Source organism: Tupaia chinensis, unplaced genomic scaffold, assembly GCF_000334495.1.
Source record: "Tupaia chinensis unplaced genomic scaffold, TupChi_1.0 Scaffold000619_1, whole genome shotgun sequence".
In the NCBI taxonomy this organism is placed as follows: domain Eukaryota; kingdom Metazoa; phylum Chordata; class Mammalia; order Scandentia; family Tupaiidae; genus Tupaia; species Tupaia belangeri.
In genome coordinates, this window is record NW_006160139.1 from 1,508,508 (window position 1) to 1,523,617 (window position 15,110).

Here is a 15,110-nt window from a genome sequence, read left to right on the forward strand (position 1 = left end):
GTGTTTCTGCTTTTTGTCTCTAGCACTCTAAAACACTATAACTCTCTACCCTATTACCTTGCTTCCCCTTTCAGATGAGCAGCTAGAGGAAGAGCATGATTACAATCTAGTAATTGATATTTTACTCTCTCTTAGGGATATTTACAGGAAACTCCCACTGAGAATGGCTAAACTGGTTTGGTTCACAGATGGGACTTATTCAAGAGATGATCAGGGGTATCACCAAGCAGCATATGCCATCACTCCTGTGGTAGAGGTAACCGAGAATGCCCAACCCCAAGGAGTAAAATCAGCCCAGATAGTTGAACTATCAACTGGCAGAAGGAAAAACTGCAAATATATGTACAGACATTATGTACTTGCAGTGGCCTGTGAAACAAAGAGGTCCTCATGTCTTCTGGGCAAGGCATATGAAATAGACAAAAACTCTCAGAGCTATTAGAAGTGATTCAGCTGTCAAAACAACTTGCTATTATAAAGATTCAAGGACATTTAAAATTTAATACAGAAAAATCAAAAGAGAACATTTTGGCTGATACTGTAGCAAAAAATTGTTGTACTCTGAAAGATGACCTGTCCTTCCAAGAATGTGTCCTAAATCTTGCAAATACTGACACTAACATTCTTGTACAATATCAACAGGCATCCAGTCCTCAAGAGAAACAGATCTGACAATGAAAGGGAGAGATGACACCCACTCCACTCTTCTTGCGCAGGATTGTTTTGGCAATAAGATGTCTTTTATGATTCCAGAGAAGTTATATGATTTCTTTTTCTAGATCTGTGAAGAATGTCTCTGGTACTTTGATTGGGATTGCACTAAATATGTCAATTAAGTTGGGTAGGATTGCCATTCTGATTATATTAATTCTTCCAATTCAGGAACATGGGACGTCTTTCCACTTTTTTATGTCATTCTCAATTTCTTTTTTTAGATTCGCCATAGTTTTCCTTGTGGAGGCCTTTAACTTCTTTGGTTAGATTTATTCCTAGGTATCTTATACATTTTTTGGGGGGCGAGGAGGTTTTATGCTATAGGGTGCATACACTCGCCAGAAAGACAGAGAGACAGAGATAGAAAGTGAGAAACCATCCGCCCCCGGGGGAATGGACACGTTGCAATCCCCTCTTCTCCATTCTCCTCCTGGGATCTTGGGCACATACGCACATGCGCCTGGCACAAGTTGATGCCACTGGGTCTGGAACTCGAACCATGGTCGACTACATGGGAGTCCAATGACATTGCCATTACGCCAACTGCTAGTCCTGGTATCTGATACTTTTTGTGGCTATGGTAAATGGAATTACTTTTTTCAGTTTTAACTCAGTCTGCCTGCTATTTGTATGTAGAAATGCTATAGATTTCTGTATGTTGATTTTGTATCCTGCAACTTTACTGTATTCATGTATTACTTCCAGGAATTTTTTCATGAATAGCATTTAGTCTTCTATGTATGAAATCATGTCATCTAGAAATAGAGATAATTTCACATTTTCTTTTCCTATTGGAATGGCTTTTATTTTATTCTTTTTTCTGATCATGTTGGCGAGGACTTCCAGTACTATATTGAAAAGGAATGGAGAAAGTGGGCATCCTGGTCTTATATCAGTTTTTAGCTTTTCTCCATTCAGGGTGATGTTCGCTATGGGTTTTTTTCATAGATAGCTTTTATTGCATTGAGAAATGACACTTCTATGCTGATTTTGCTGAGTCTTGATCATGAAGGGGTGTTGTATCTTAGCAAATGCTTTTTTTGCATCACTTGATACGATCATATGATATTTATCTTTCTGTATGATGTATTACACGTTTTTAGCTTTTCTCCATTCAGGGTGATGTTCGCTATGGGTTTTTTTCATAGATAGCTTTTATTGCATTGAGAAATGACACTTCTATGCTGATTTTGCTGAGTCTTGATCATGAAGGGGTGTTGTATCTTAGCAAATGCTTTTTTTGCATCACTTGATACGATCATATGATATTTATCTTTCTGTATGATGTATTACACTTATGGTTTCGTGTATGTTGAATCAACCTTGCATCCTTGGAATAAAGCCTACCTGGTCGTGATGTATAATCTATTTTATATGTTGTTGGATACGATTTGCTAGTATCTTGTTGAGAATCTTTGCATCTATATTCACCAGAGACATTGGTCTATAGTTTTTCTTCCTTGTCCTGTCCTTATCTGTTTTAAGGATAAGGGTGATGGAGAGATTCAACCTTTGGATCTTCAGAAATAACTTGAGCAAAATGGGGGTTAACTCTTCTTTAAAAGTTTTGTAGAATTCAGAGGTGAATCCATTGGGACCAGGGCTTTTCTTTGTTGGGAGGTTATTTATTACTGATCCAATCTCCTTGCTTGTTATGGAACTATTCAGATTTTCTATATCCTCCTGGCTCAATCTTGATAGATTGTGTCCAGGAATTTGTCCTTCTCATCCAGATTTTCTTGTTTGTTGGCATATAGTTGTTCATAGTATCCTCTAATGATGTTTTATATTTCTGTTATGTCTGCCATTATATTGCCAGCTTCATTGCAAATCTGATTTACCTTGGCTCCTTTCTTTCTTTTTCTTAATAAGTCTTGCTAGTGATGTATCAATTTTGTTTATCTTTTCAAAGAAACAGGTTTTACTTTCATTTATTTTCTGTATATTTCTTTTATTTTCTAGTTTATTTAATTCTGTTCAGATCTTTATTATTTCCTTTTTCCTAGAGTTTTTTGTATGTTTTTGCTGTTGCTTTTCCAGTTCTCTGAGGTATGATGTTAGGTGATCAGTTTGCCTTCTTTCCATCTTCTTCTTATGTGCACTTATTGGTATGAACTTTCCTCTTATGACTACTTTTGCAGTGTCTCAAAGATTATGGAGACTCGTGTCCTCATAGTCATTTGCTTCCATGAATCTTTTGATTTCAGTCTTCATTTCTTCAGTAGTTGTGAAGTCATTTAGGAGCAGGTTATTTTGTTTCCATGTATTTGTGTGTTTTTGAAGATTTCTCTTGAAGTTAAAATCAAGTTTAGTTCCATCATGGTCGCAAAAGATGCTGGATATAGTTTCTATGCCTTTGAACCTGTAGAAGTTTGCCTTTTGCCTTATTGTGTCGTCAATCTTCGAAAAGGTTCCAAGGAGGGGTGAAAAAATTGTGTACCTTGTGGTTTTGGGGTTTAAAATTCTATAGATGTCTGTTAAGTTCATTTGTTTTATGATTTCATTTAGATAATTTATCTCTTTACTTAGTTTTTGTCTAGATGATCAGTCTAGAGAAGATAGTGGGGTGTTGTGGTCCCCCAAAATTAGTGTGTTGCAGTCTATTTCTCCTTTTAAATCAAGCAGTCTTTCCTTCACATATTTGGGTGCTCCTGGGTTAGTTGCATAGATATTTATAACCATTATATCTTCTTCATAGATTAACCCTTTTACTACAATATAGTGGCCATCTTTATCTCTTTGAACAGCTTTTTTTTAAAGTCTATTTTGTCAGAAATTAGTATCGCAACTCCAGGTCTTTTTTGGTTCCCATTTGCATGGAATATCTTTTTCCAGCCCTTCACTTTTAGTCTACGTATGTCTTTATTCATGAGATGCATTTCTTGTGGGCAACAGATAGAGGGTATTTGTTTTCCTATCCATTCAGCCAATCTGTGTCTCCTGATTTGAGAATTTAATCCATTAACATTCAATGTTATTATTGATATTTTCAGAATTGACCCTACCTTTAAGTTGGTCATTGTCTTGGTTATCTTTTATTCTCTTATTTCTCACTGTTCATTCTTTAGTTTTCCTGGAACAGCACTCTCTTCAGAGTTTCTTGAAGAGCTGGTCTTGCGTTGGCAATTTCTTTCAGGTTTTGTTTATTTGAGAAGATTTTAATCTTTTTTTTTTTCCCATATGAAGGATAATCTTGCTGGATATAATAATCTTGGTTGAAATTGTTTTTCTCCTAGTATTTTCAATATATCTTCCCATTCTTTCCTTGCTTGCATTGTTTCTGTTGAAAGGTCTTGTGTTAGCCTGATGGGATGACCTTTGTAAATCACTTGTTTCTCTCTTGCTAGTTTTAGTATCTTGTCTATCTGTGGTCTAGGCCAGTCTGACTAAGATGTGCCTTGGAAAAGAACTTCTTGGCTAATTCTATTTGGGATTCTTTGTATTTCTTGGGTCTGGATGTTTGAGTGCCTCTCTAAACTTGGGAAATTTTCTTCCAGGATTTCATGGAATAGATTTTCCATGCCCTTATCAGTTTCTTCACCTTCTGGGATGCCAATTATTTGGATGTTTGGGCATCTAATGGAATCTAGTATTTCTTGTATATTACCCTCAATTTTTAAAAAATTTTCTCTATCTTTTTGGTGTTTTTTTCTAGGTCAGAGTTTTTATCTTCTGTATTGGAGATTTGATCTTCAGCATGGTCTAGTCAACTTTTAATACTTTCAAGAAAATTTTTGATTTCCTGTGTTATAGACTTCATCTCTAATACTTGCATCTGATTCTTTTTTATAGTGTCCATTTCTTCTTTCATATTGTGGAAGGACTTTCTAAACTCTTGTAGTTTGATGTCTCTTTTCTGTTCCGGCTCCTAGAATTTTGTCACCATGAATGTTCTAAATTCTTTCTCTGACATTTTGGTAACGTCCTCTATTTTTTTGAGAGATGGAAGCAAGTTATTGTGCTCTTTTGATGGAGACATATTTCCTGGTTTATTCAGACCTAAGGCTTATCTTCTACTTCTAGCCATTGGGAGATGTATTCACATTTGGATACCTTTTTGGAGAATGTTTCTTCAACTTGGAACAAGTATGCTTCCCTTTTGCTGTGGTCAGTTGTGTGCTGAAGTCTCTCTTCTGCTGTGTTTGGCAATGTGCTCTCCACAAGAGGAGTCTTCTATTCAGGTGTCTGAAGAACCATATCTCCTTTTTCACAGGTGGTTCAGTAAAAGGAGTATCCAAGGAGGCCTCACACTACTAGAGTATTTTAAATGTGTGATTTAGAACAGTCTAGTCCTTCTGGAAGGATGGAGGATGAGGAGGAGATGACAATGTAAGAGGGAAAATAAAAGAGTATAAAGGAGAATAAAGAAAAAGTTGCACACTCTGCACTAGCATGGTGCTCAGTTTCACTAGGGGGTTGGAGATTGAACTGGGTTCTGTTGGAGATGTGGAAGCTGCCTTTGGTTTTATGGGTTGGGGAGCTCTGGGGTTCAGGGAATTGGGCTGTGGCCAGTGACTAGCCCTGCCTTAGGGTCCCTGGTTTCGCCAGGGTGTTGGAGATGGAAGTCCCAATTTCATTCTTCTGAAGAAGATAAGCAGTTCTCCCAGCACCATTTGATAAAGAGCTTTTCTTTTTTCCCACTAGATTATCTTGTGTCCTTTGTCTAAGATCAGTTGGCTATATGTTTGGGATTTTATTTGGAGGTTCCCAATTCTGTTCCATTGGTCTACCTGTTTGTTTCTATGCCAGTACCATGTTGTTTTAATTATCACAGCTTTATAATACGTTTTGAGATCAGGAAGTGAAAAGCCCCCTACTTTATTCCCCTTGCACAGAATTGTTTTGGCAATACAGGGCATTTTATAATTCCAGATCAATTTTATTAGTGTTTTTCTATTTCTGTGAATAATGGCTCTGGTTGTTTGATTGGAATTGCATTGAATTTGTATACTAATTCAGCTAGGATTGACATCATGATTATATTAATTCTTCCAATCCAGTAACATGGGTATTTTCCCACTTTTTGTAAAACTTTTAATTTCTTTTTCAAGTGTCTTATAGTTTTCCTTGTAGAGATCTTTGTTGTCTTAGGTGAGGTTTATTCCTAAATATCTTAGTGGTTTTGTGCTATTGTTAATGAGATTTCTTTTTTCAATTCGATCTCAGTTTGTCCATTGTTAGTGTGTAAAACTGCTATAGATTGTTGTATGTTGATTTTGTATCCTGCCACCTTTCTGTGTTCATTTATCACATCCAGGAGTTTTTTGTGGATTCTTTTGGATTTTCTATGTACGAATTATAACATCTGAAAATAGGGACAATTTCTCTTCACCTTTTCCCATTTTAATGCCTTTTATTTAATTCTCTTCTCTGAATGCATTGGCTAGAACATACTATGTTAAAGGAGTGAAGAAAGAAGGCAACCTTGTCTTGTCTCAATTTTCAGTGTGATGTTAACTATGGGTTTGTCCTAGATGACTTTTATTGTGTTGAGTAATGTTCCTTCTATGCCAAATTTGTTGAGAGTCTTAATCATAAATGGATACTGTATTTTATCAAATGCTTTTTCTGCATCTATTGATATAGTCATTTTTTTATCTTTTCTTTTGTTAATCTGATATATTACATTTATTGTTTCGGGTATGTTGAACCATTCTTGCATCCCTAGAAAAAAGCCTACTTGGTAATGGTGTGTACTGTTTTTAATGTGTTGTTGAATATAATTTGCTAGTGTATTGGGGAGAGTTTTTGCATCTATATTCATTAGAAATATTGGACTAAGATTTTCATATATCCTTGTCTGGTTTTGGAAATAGAATAATTGCTTCATAGAATGTATTTGAGAGGATTCCTTCCTTTTGGATCTTTAGAAATAGTTTTAAGAGAACTGGGGTTAATTCTTCTTTGAAATTTTGTAGAATTCAGAAGTAAAGCCATAGGGAACTGGGCTCTTCTTTCTTGAGAGACTATTACAGATTCAATCTCATTGCTTTTTAGGGTCTATTCAGACTTCTATTTCTTACTGGTTCAATCTTGGTAAGTTATACATGTCCAGATTTTTGTCCATTTCATTGAGGTTGTCTTGTTTGTTGGTATATAATTGATCATAGTATTCTCTGGTGATGTTTTGTATTTCTGTTATGACCATTGTAATAATGCCTGTTTCTTTGCTGATTTGATTCCTTCTGTTACTTTCTTTGTTCTTGATTAATCTCACTAACAGTGTAGCAATTTTGCTTATCTTCTCAAAGAACCTTTTGTTTCTGTTTATTTTCTATATAGTTCTTTTGTTGTTGTTGCTTACTTTTAAAACTTTATTTTATACATTCAATCACAATACATCACTTAACTTGGAAAGTGATACTTCATACAGTCCAATTGAGTATAGTATACACATCATCACCAGACAATAATCCATTTCTGTGTCACATAACTTGTCTTGCCTATTTTTCCCCTTAATGTTTTTCTTCACACTCTCCCCCTTCTCCCACCCTCTTCCCACATTGTCTCCAGTATCCACAATCATTTTCTATTCTTCTATATCCTATAATCTTTCAGTTTCTGCCGTAAAGTGTGGACAGTTGCTATATATTAAGTGAAGATATAGAATGTCTCTCTCTTTCACAGCCTGGTATGCTTCACTCAGCAGTAAATCTTCACTATTCATCCACTTTCTATCAAAAGGATCTCCTTGTATTTTTATGACTGAGTAGTATTCTATAGTGTATATGTTACACTTTTTTTCTCCATTCATCTGTTCATGGACATTTGAGTTGGTTCCATGTCTTAACAATTGTGAATAATGTAGCAATAAACATGGATGTGCAAACACTTTTCAGACCGAGTAAATTTCTATTCTTTGGGTAGATTCCCAAGAGTGAAACTGATAGATCATATGGTAGTTCTATTTGTTTAGTTTTGAGGATCTTCATATTGTTCTCCACAGTGGCTGGACTAATTTACATTCCCACCAGCAATAGGTAGAAGAGCTCTTTTTTCTTCACAGCCTCACCAGCAGTTATCATTCTTTATTTCTTTAATCTTAGTCATTCTAAGATTTTTTTTGAAGAGTTTTTTTTTTTTCACTATAGGGCGCATGCGCTCGCCAGACAGACAGAGAGAGACATAGAGACAGAAAGCAAGAAATCACCCCCCAGGGGGGATGGTCACGCCACAATCCCTTCTCCTCCATTCTCCTCTTGGGATCTTGGGCACGCACGTACACGCGCCCGGCTTGAGTTTTAAGCCACCGGGTCTGAGACGCGAACCGTGGTCGACTACGTGGGAGTCCAGCGACATAGCCATTACTCTAACTGCTGGTTCCCTCATCGAAGTTTTTATTTGCATCTCCCTTATGATAAGGGATGTTAAACATTTTTTTCACAGGCTTTTTGGCTGTTTATATATTTTACTTTCAGAGTTATCTATTCAGCTCATTTGTCCATCTTTTAATTGGGTTAGTAATTTCTTTTTAGGATGAGCTGCTTAAGTTCCTTGTAATTTCTGGTTGTCAGTCCCTTATCTGATGCATAGTTTGCAAATATATTCTCCCATTCCAAAGCCCACATAAGAAATCTTTGCTTATTTCAATTCCTCCAAGTTTCCCCAGTGTTTTTCATTAATAGTTTTATAGTTTGATGTCTTAGGTTTACCTATCTCTCACCATTAATAAAAATGCATCACTTATTTCCACTTAAATCTTTATTATTTCTTTTCCCCTGGAAATTTCTTTTTAAAGAACTATTTTATTTAACTTTATGATTTATTTTAATTTCACTCAAGAGAGACAAAGCTAGAGCGTATGAGAGAGAGAAAGAGAGATAAATTGAGAAAGTAAGATGCCAGGTCCAGGACTTGATCCATAGTTGGCTATGTGGGAGTCCAGTGCCCCTAACCTCCACGCCACCTGCTGGCCCCCTCCTGGTATATTTTTGTTATTGTTGTTTTTCCATTTCCCTGAGTTGTATCATTAAATTGCTCATTTGTCAACTTTCTGCCATTTTCTTTTTCTTTTTTATTTTCTTGGAGAAGTTTTTTGCTATAGGGCACGTGTGCTCACCATAAAGACAGAGAGAGACAGAGAGACAGAAAGTGAGAAATCACCCCCCGGGGGGAATGGCCATACTGCAATCCCTTCTCCTCCATTCTCCTCTCAGGATCTTGGGCACACATGCAAATGCTCCCGGCATGAGTTTTTAAGCCACCAGGTCCAGGACGCGAACCGTGGTCAACTACATGGGAGTCCAGCGACATAGCCATTAGGCTAACTGCTGGTCCCAACTTTCTGCCCTTCTCTTGTGGGCACTAATTTTTATGAACTTCTCTCTTATGACTGTTTTTGCTGTGTCCCAAAGGTTATAAACACTTGTTTGTTCATTATCATTGATTTCTATGAGCTTTTTGTTTCAGTCTTAATTTCTTCTGTAATTGTAAAGTCATTCAGAAGTGGGTTATTAGTTTCTATGTGTTTGTGTATTTTTAAGGACTTTTTAAGTAGTTGATTTCAAGTTTGATTCCATTGTGGTCAGAAAAGATGCTGACTGTAGTTTCTATACAATTGAATCTGTAAAGGCCTGTTTTTGCCTTATAATTTGGTTGATTTTCAAAAATGTTTCATGTTGGGGTAAGAAAAATATATGTTTTGTGGTAGTTGAGTGAAATACTCTGTAGATTGTCGGCGTCCGCCCCCAGGCTTAGCGCTATTATGGAAGAAGCAGAAAAGATGAGACAAAAAGATAGAGTGGAAACGGACACAGGCAGCCTGAGCCTAGGTAGCCCAAGCAACTTGTGCCGCCCAGACAAACTGGACGTCTTTATTTATAGTACAAGAAGACATTACACATGTGTGTTTCATGATACTTCATGGATTGGTTGCTAGGTTACAGACAATAAGAAGCCATTAACAAATCTATAAGAGATTAGTCACACCCAAGGCAAGGTGTATCCCTTGGCAGTAATCCCATCTAGAGTAAATCTCATCTTCCTTTCTAATGCAGAGAACTAGCTGTTAGGTGTGGGGAAGGAGCTAAAGAACTTCTCCATAAGGAGTGAGCCACCACACCCAGAGTAGGCTAAAGAACCTTTCAGATGCAGAGCAGGGATTGGATTTTACTATTTGGGGTCAAGATGTTTCTTGAAGTCCATCAGATGTGTCTGTTGGAACGCCCCTAGTAATTTCCACCCTTGCTCTGTCTGCAGCCAAGGTCAGGGAAAGACAAGTTACAAGGTTCTGCCAAACCCCAAAAGAGCATGTGGTGTTTGCTCAGCGCATGTCCCCACAGTAGATGTCTGTCAAGTCTATTTTATTCATAGTATCATTTAGATCTTGTATCTCTTTATTTTTTCTTTCTAGATGATCTATCCAGTGGAGCCAGTGGAATATTGAGATCCTTTGTGAATATTGTGTTGCAGTCTATCTCTTCCTTGAGATCTAATAGTCTGATAAACTTCAGTGCTCCAATGTTTTCTCTTCTTGGTGAACAAGTCCCTTTTGTACTGTATAATGCCCTCCTTCATCTCCTCTTACATCTTTCATCTCAAAATCTATGTTGTCTGATATCAGTATTGCTATTCTAGCCTTTTTTTGGTTTCCATTTGCATGGAATATCTTTTTCAAGCCTTTAACTTTCTCTCTCTGTATATCCTTATCACTGAGGTTTGTTTCCTGTAAGCAGTGTTAGATAGTTTCTGTTTTTGTTTTTTTTTCCATTGAATCTGGAGGGAGAATTACCACTTGTTTTCTTATATTTCTTAGAAATTTTTGCTGTTTTTTTTTTTGTCATCTGATACAGTTTTCACTTTTCCTTTTTTATTACAGTAGATTCTGTAGTATTCGAAGAGGGAATTTCACCCTTAGTTCCCAGGTGTATTCCTACTGGGGGGCTGTGGCTCCCAGATCAGATCAGTAAAACGTAACTTCAGGTGTTGTACCAAACTTTCAGCTATTGATGAGGTGGGGGCAAGCTGAGGAGATATAACTTACTGAAGAGATCAAGCTATGTACTGTGCACTCTGCTGTGTGCAGCATGTGGACTGGTGTACCCCAAGTTCCAAAGTTACTCCCAGGGACTCCGTGAGTCTATGTATATGCACTCAAAAGAGGAGGGATGCCAAGACCAGGCCCAAGTCTCCCAGTAGGTGGACTGAGCCCAAGTCACTAAAGTGCTGGGTGACAGAGTACTATAAGTTCCAAAGTTACTCTCAGGGGCGGAGGATACACTCTTGAAAGGAGGCCTGAGTAGGTATTGTGCTTAATTCTGGAATAGGGAGAAATTTATTTTTCTAAATGAGCCCTTCATACCTTGGGAAGATGCACTAGCAGAATTGGTGAAATTCCAGGTTTACCCCAGAACAAAAACTAGTACAAAGTTATCTGCCTGAAAGAATGAAGTAAATGGTAAAGGCTTGTGAAATTTCTATTTTAAGTGTAGTTTTGTTGGTAAGAGTGAGTAGTTTACTTCCCAGAATGAAGCCTTTTAGCTTATGCCTTGAACAGGTGCACTGACTCTTAAAAAAACAAAACCCCAAGTTTGCCAGGGAACAAAACTCTGCACACATGTGATTTGGCTTTGTTAAAGGAGCAACTGCATAAAAGGACTTTTAGTAATTATACCTGTATCTGTAGATTATTAGGAAAGTGAGCAAGTCAATTTTTGGAAACAAGATTTTTTTGTCTGTGGTCTTTATGCACCAGCAGTAAAAGTAAAACTGCCAAGTTTCCCTGGAACAAAACAATTAACCCATGTTGTCTGACTATTGGAACAGAGAAACTAGGTAAAGAAACTATGAAATTCCACCAGTAAGTGTACTTTATTCTGGAATAGAGAGTTGTTCTCTTTTCCAAATGAGGCCTTGTTGTATGCTTATCTGCATACATTAGCACAAAAATTGAAAATCTCCAACTTAGGAGAAAACCCTTTAAATATGTCATGTGGCTCTAGGAATGAAGTAAATAAAAGGACATTGTGAAATTTCACTTCTAAATGTAGTTTTCCTGGGAATAGTAAGTTTTTTATTTCTCTGAAAGATTTTTACTTCTCTTTTTTCTTCTTTTCCCCCATGCTTTAGAGAGGTGAACCAAGACAAAAATATCAATTTTGTCTTAAAACAGACCATAGTACACATGTGATTCAGCCTCATTAAAGGAGTAACTGGGTAAAAGGACTCTCTGAAATTAGAAAGTTCTTCTGTTTCCAGAAGAAAGACTTTTCATTTATGTCCTTTCCATAGGCAGCAATGTTAAAAGTAAAAATTCCAGAATCGGCAGTTGGCATAATGGCCATATTGCTGGACTCCCATGTAGTTGACTGCGGTTTGAGTCCTGGATGTGGTGGCTTAAAACTCACACCAGGCATGTGTGAATGCGTGCCCAAGAGCTCAAGAGGAGAATGGAGAAGAAGGGACTGCGATGTGGCCATCCCCTCTGTGATTTCTTGCTTTCTATCTCTCTGTCTCTCTCTGTCTTTCTGGTGAGCACATGTGCCCTAAAGCAAAAACCTCTCCAATAAATAAATAAATAAAAGTGAAAATTCCATGTTTTTCCTGGAAAAATATATTTTACTCATGCTATTTAGCTCTGGTAAAGAAGTTACTGGATATAAGAAATGTACTTTATTCCTGGATAGAGAGATGTTCATCTTCAAAATGAAGTCTCTCATCTATTGTGGGCATCTGCCCCTGGGCTTGCCTCTAGCTGAATCATGATCATGGGGCTGATGGTGAGGAAGAGAAAGAGGATGAGAAGGAGGAAGCTCTTCATTTTGAGAGAACTGGGGAATCGGAAAGAATGAGATAGAGAGACAGAGTAGAAGTGGACACAGGCAGCCTGAGTCTAGGTAGCCCAAGCCACTTGAGCCACCTAGACCAACTGGACATCTTTATTTATAGTACAAGGAGACACCACACATGTTTATTTCACAACACTTCATAGATTTGTTGCTAGGTTGCAGACAATAAGAAGCAGGAAACACATATATAAGAGCTTAGAAATACTGGACCAGGTGTATCCCTTAGTGATAATCTCGAGAGAAAAAATCCCATTATTTTCTTTTCTAATGGAGAGAAGCCTAGCTGCAGGTGTGGAGAAGAAACATAAGGCTAAAGAACCTCTCCATAAGGAGTGCACCGCCACACCCAGAGAAGGCTAAAGAACCTTTCAGATGCAGAGCAGGGATTGGACTTTGCTAATTGGAGTCAAGATGTTTCCTAAATTCCATCAGATGTGTCTGTTGGACCGCCCCTAGTAATTTCCACCCTTTGTTCTGCCCACAGCGAGGGTCAAGGAAAGGACAAGTTGCAAGTTTCTGCCAAAGCCCAAAGGGACAGGTGGTGTTTGTTCAGAGCATGTTCCCACGCCTCACTCAGGGTCCCTCCATAATATGTCCCTGCAATCTATGGTTTATCCAAAGGAGCCAGCTCTCCCAAGAAAACTCAGAAAAAAACACTTTACATGTGTTATTTGGCTCTAGAAATGAAGTGAGTGGGTAAAAGAAATATAAAATTTAACATTAGTGCAGTTTTTAAACAAAATAATGAATTATATGCTTTTTTAGAATGAAGCCTTTCCAGCTATGCTTTGGCAAGTACACCAACAAAAATTAAAATCCCAGCATTGCCTTCTAATAAAATATTGTACACCTGTGACTTGGCCTAGTGAAAGGAGTAATTGTGTAAAAGGACCTTTTGAATTTTCACCTGTATCTTTAAATAGGAAATAGTAAGTCCTTCATTTTTCAGAAAAAAAAAATGTTTTGCCCATGTTCTTTCCTTATGAACCAGTAGTAAAAGTGCAAATCCCAAGATTGTGCTGGAATAAAAAGTTTTACCTATTTGCCTATCAGAATAAAGTAATTACATTAAATGTTGTCATGAAATTGCTCTAGTAAGTGCACTTTATTCTGGAATAGATAGATGTTCACTTTTCTGAATTAAGTATTCTCACCTAAGGTTTATCCAAATGCACCAGCATCAAAAGTGAAAATCCTGTAATTAACCACAGAAAACAGCCTTTTGCACATATTTGATTCCAGGAATGAAGTAAATGTGTAAAAACACCTTGTGAAATTTTGAATTTCTATTTTGAAGGTAGTTTTGCTAAGAAGAGTAAATTCCTTATTTTTCACAATCAACTCTTTTAGCCTGTGCCTGTACAACAAAATCAAAAGTGAAAATCTCAACTTTGCCTTTTTTTTTTTTTTTTTGTATTTCAAGAACTTTATTGAAAGGTATATCGCTTAGTACCAAAACATGATAATGATTGGTTAGCCTTTCTCTACCAATTCAAAATTAACACTGAAATATTCAAAATATTTAAATATGTCACCCTTTTGGGAAAACTGAAAAGTTATCTAGAAAACAAGGTTTACAAGAGTTAAGATATATCGTGGTGCTTTGGTTTATCAACAACATGTCAATATCGATCAGAGCCATTCGAGATAGCCTCAGGCTACACATTGCAGTAACAGTGTACAATACCACAAATCTCCTTACACTCATGGACTGACACAGAGTAAGAATCCTGAACACAACTTCAGTGACCTAAAACTGTGAAGGTGGCTACTTACTTTTTTGAAATCTTTGTTTTGACATAATAGAGACATCAGTAAAAGTACATTCTTTTAAACAGAATTCTAAAGTCCATGTCTCTGTATTACTTGTTACTTGCATTACAGGTGCCAAGAAACTATCAAAATTATCCATAACCCTTAATATGCCTTCAAAGTGCATTTGTGAAATGTTGGTTCTGAGGTAACCTCATTATTTAGAAGTTAATAAATTAAGTAGGTTACTATTTTGGATATCACCTAAATACAACATATTGATCCAATATAGAAAGTAGAACAATATCAGAAATGAAGATTCACAGTTTACTTTCCCAGACTGGTCATTAGTGTTTCACATTTATGGTTTTAGCTTTGATTTGGATGCTTCACAGATGAATCCAATTAATTAATTAATACCATGGTGGTACTATTAATTATTATTAATTATTTGGATTCATCTGGTATTATTAATCAGGCAGAAGTTTTCCCAGTCTGGGAACATCACGCAAATCTAATTGTGCTGTGTAAAGGTTTAAATCTGGAATACATAGGTCAAGGTTGAGAAGGAAAGCTTCAGAGGAAGTTTTTGTTACTGCATTACTCTACTTAAATAGAGAAAAAAAATAAATACAGCTTACCAGAAATTGCCTAAATAGTACTGTTAAAAGTGAACTGTTGGGAACCAGCAGTTAGCGTAATGGCTATGTCGCTGGACTTCCACGTAGTTGACCGTGGTTCGCGTCCCGGACCCGGTGGCTTAAAACTCACGCCGGGTGCGTGTGCGTGCGTGCCCAAGATCCCAAGAGGAGAATGGAGGAGAAGGGATTGCGGCGTGACCATCCCCCCTGGGGGGTG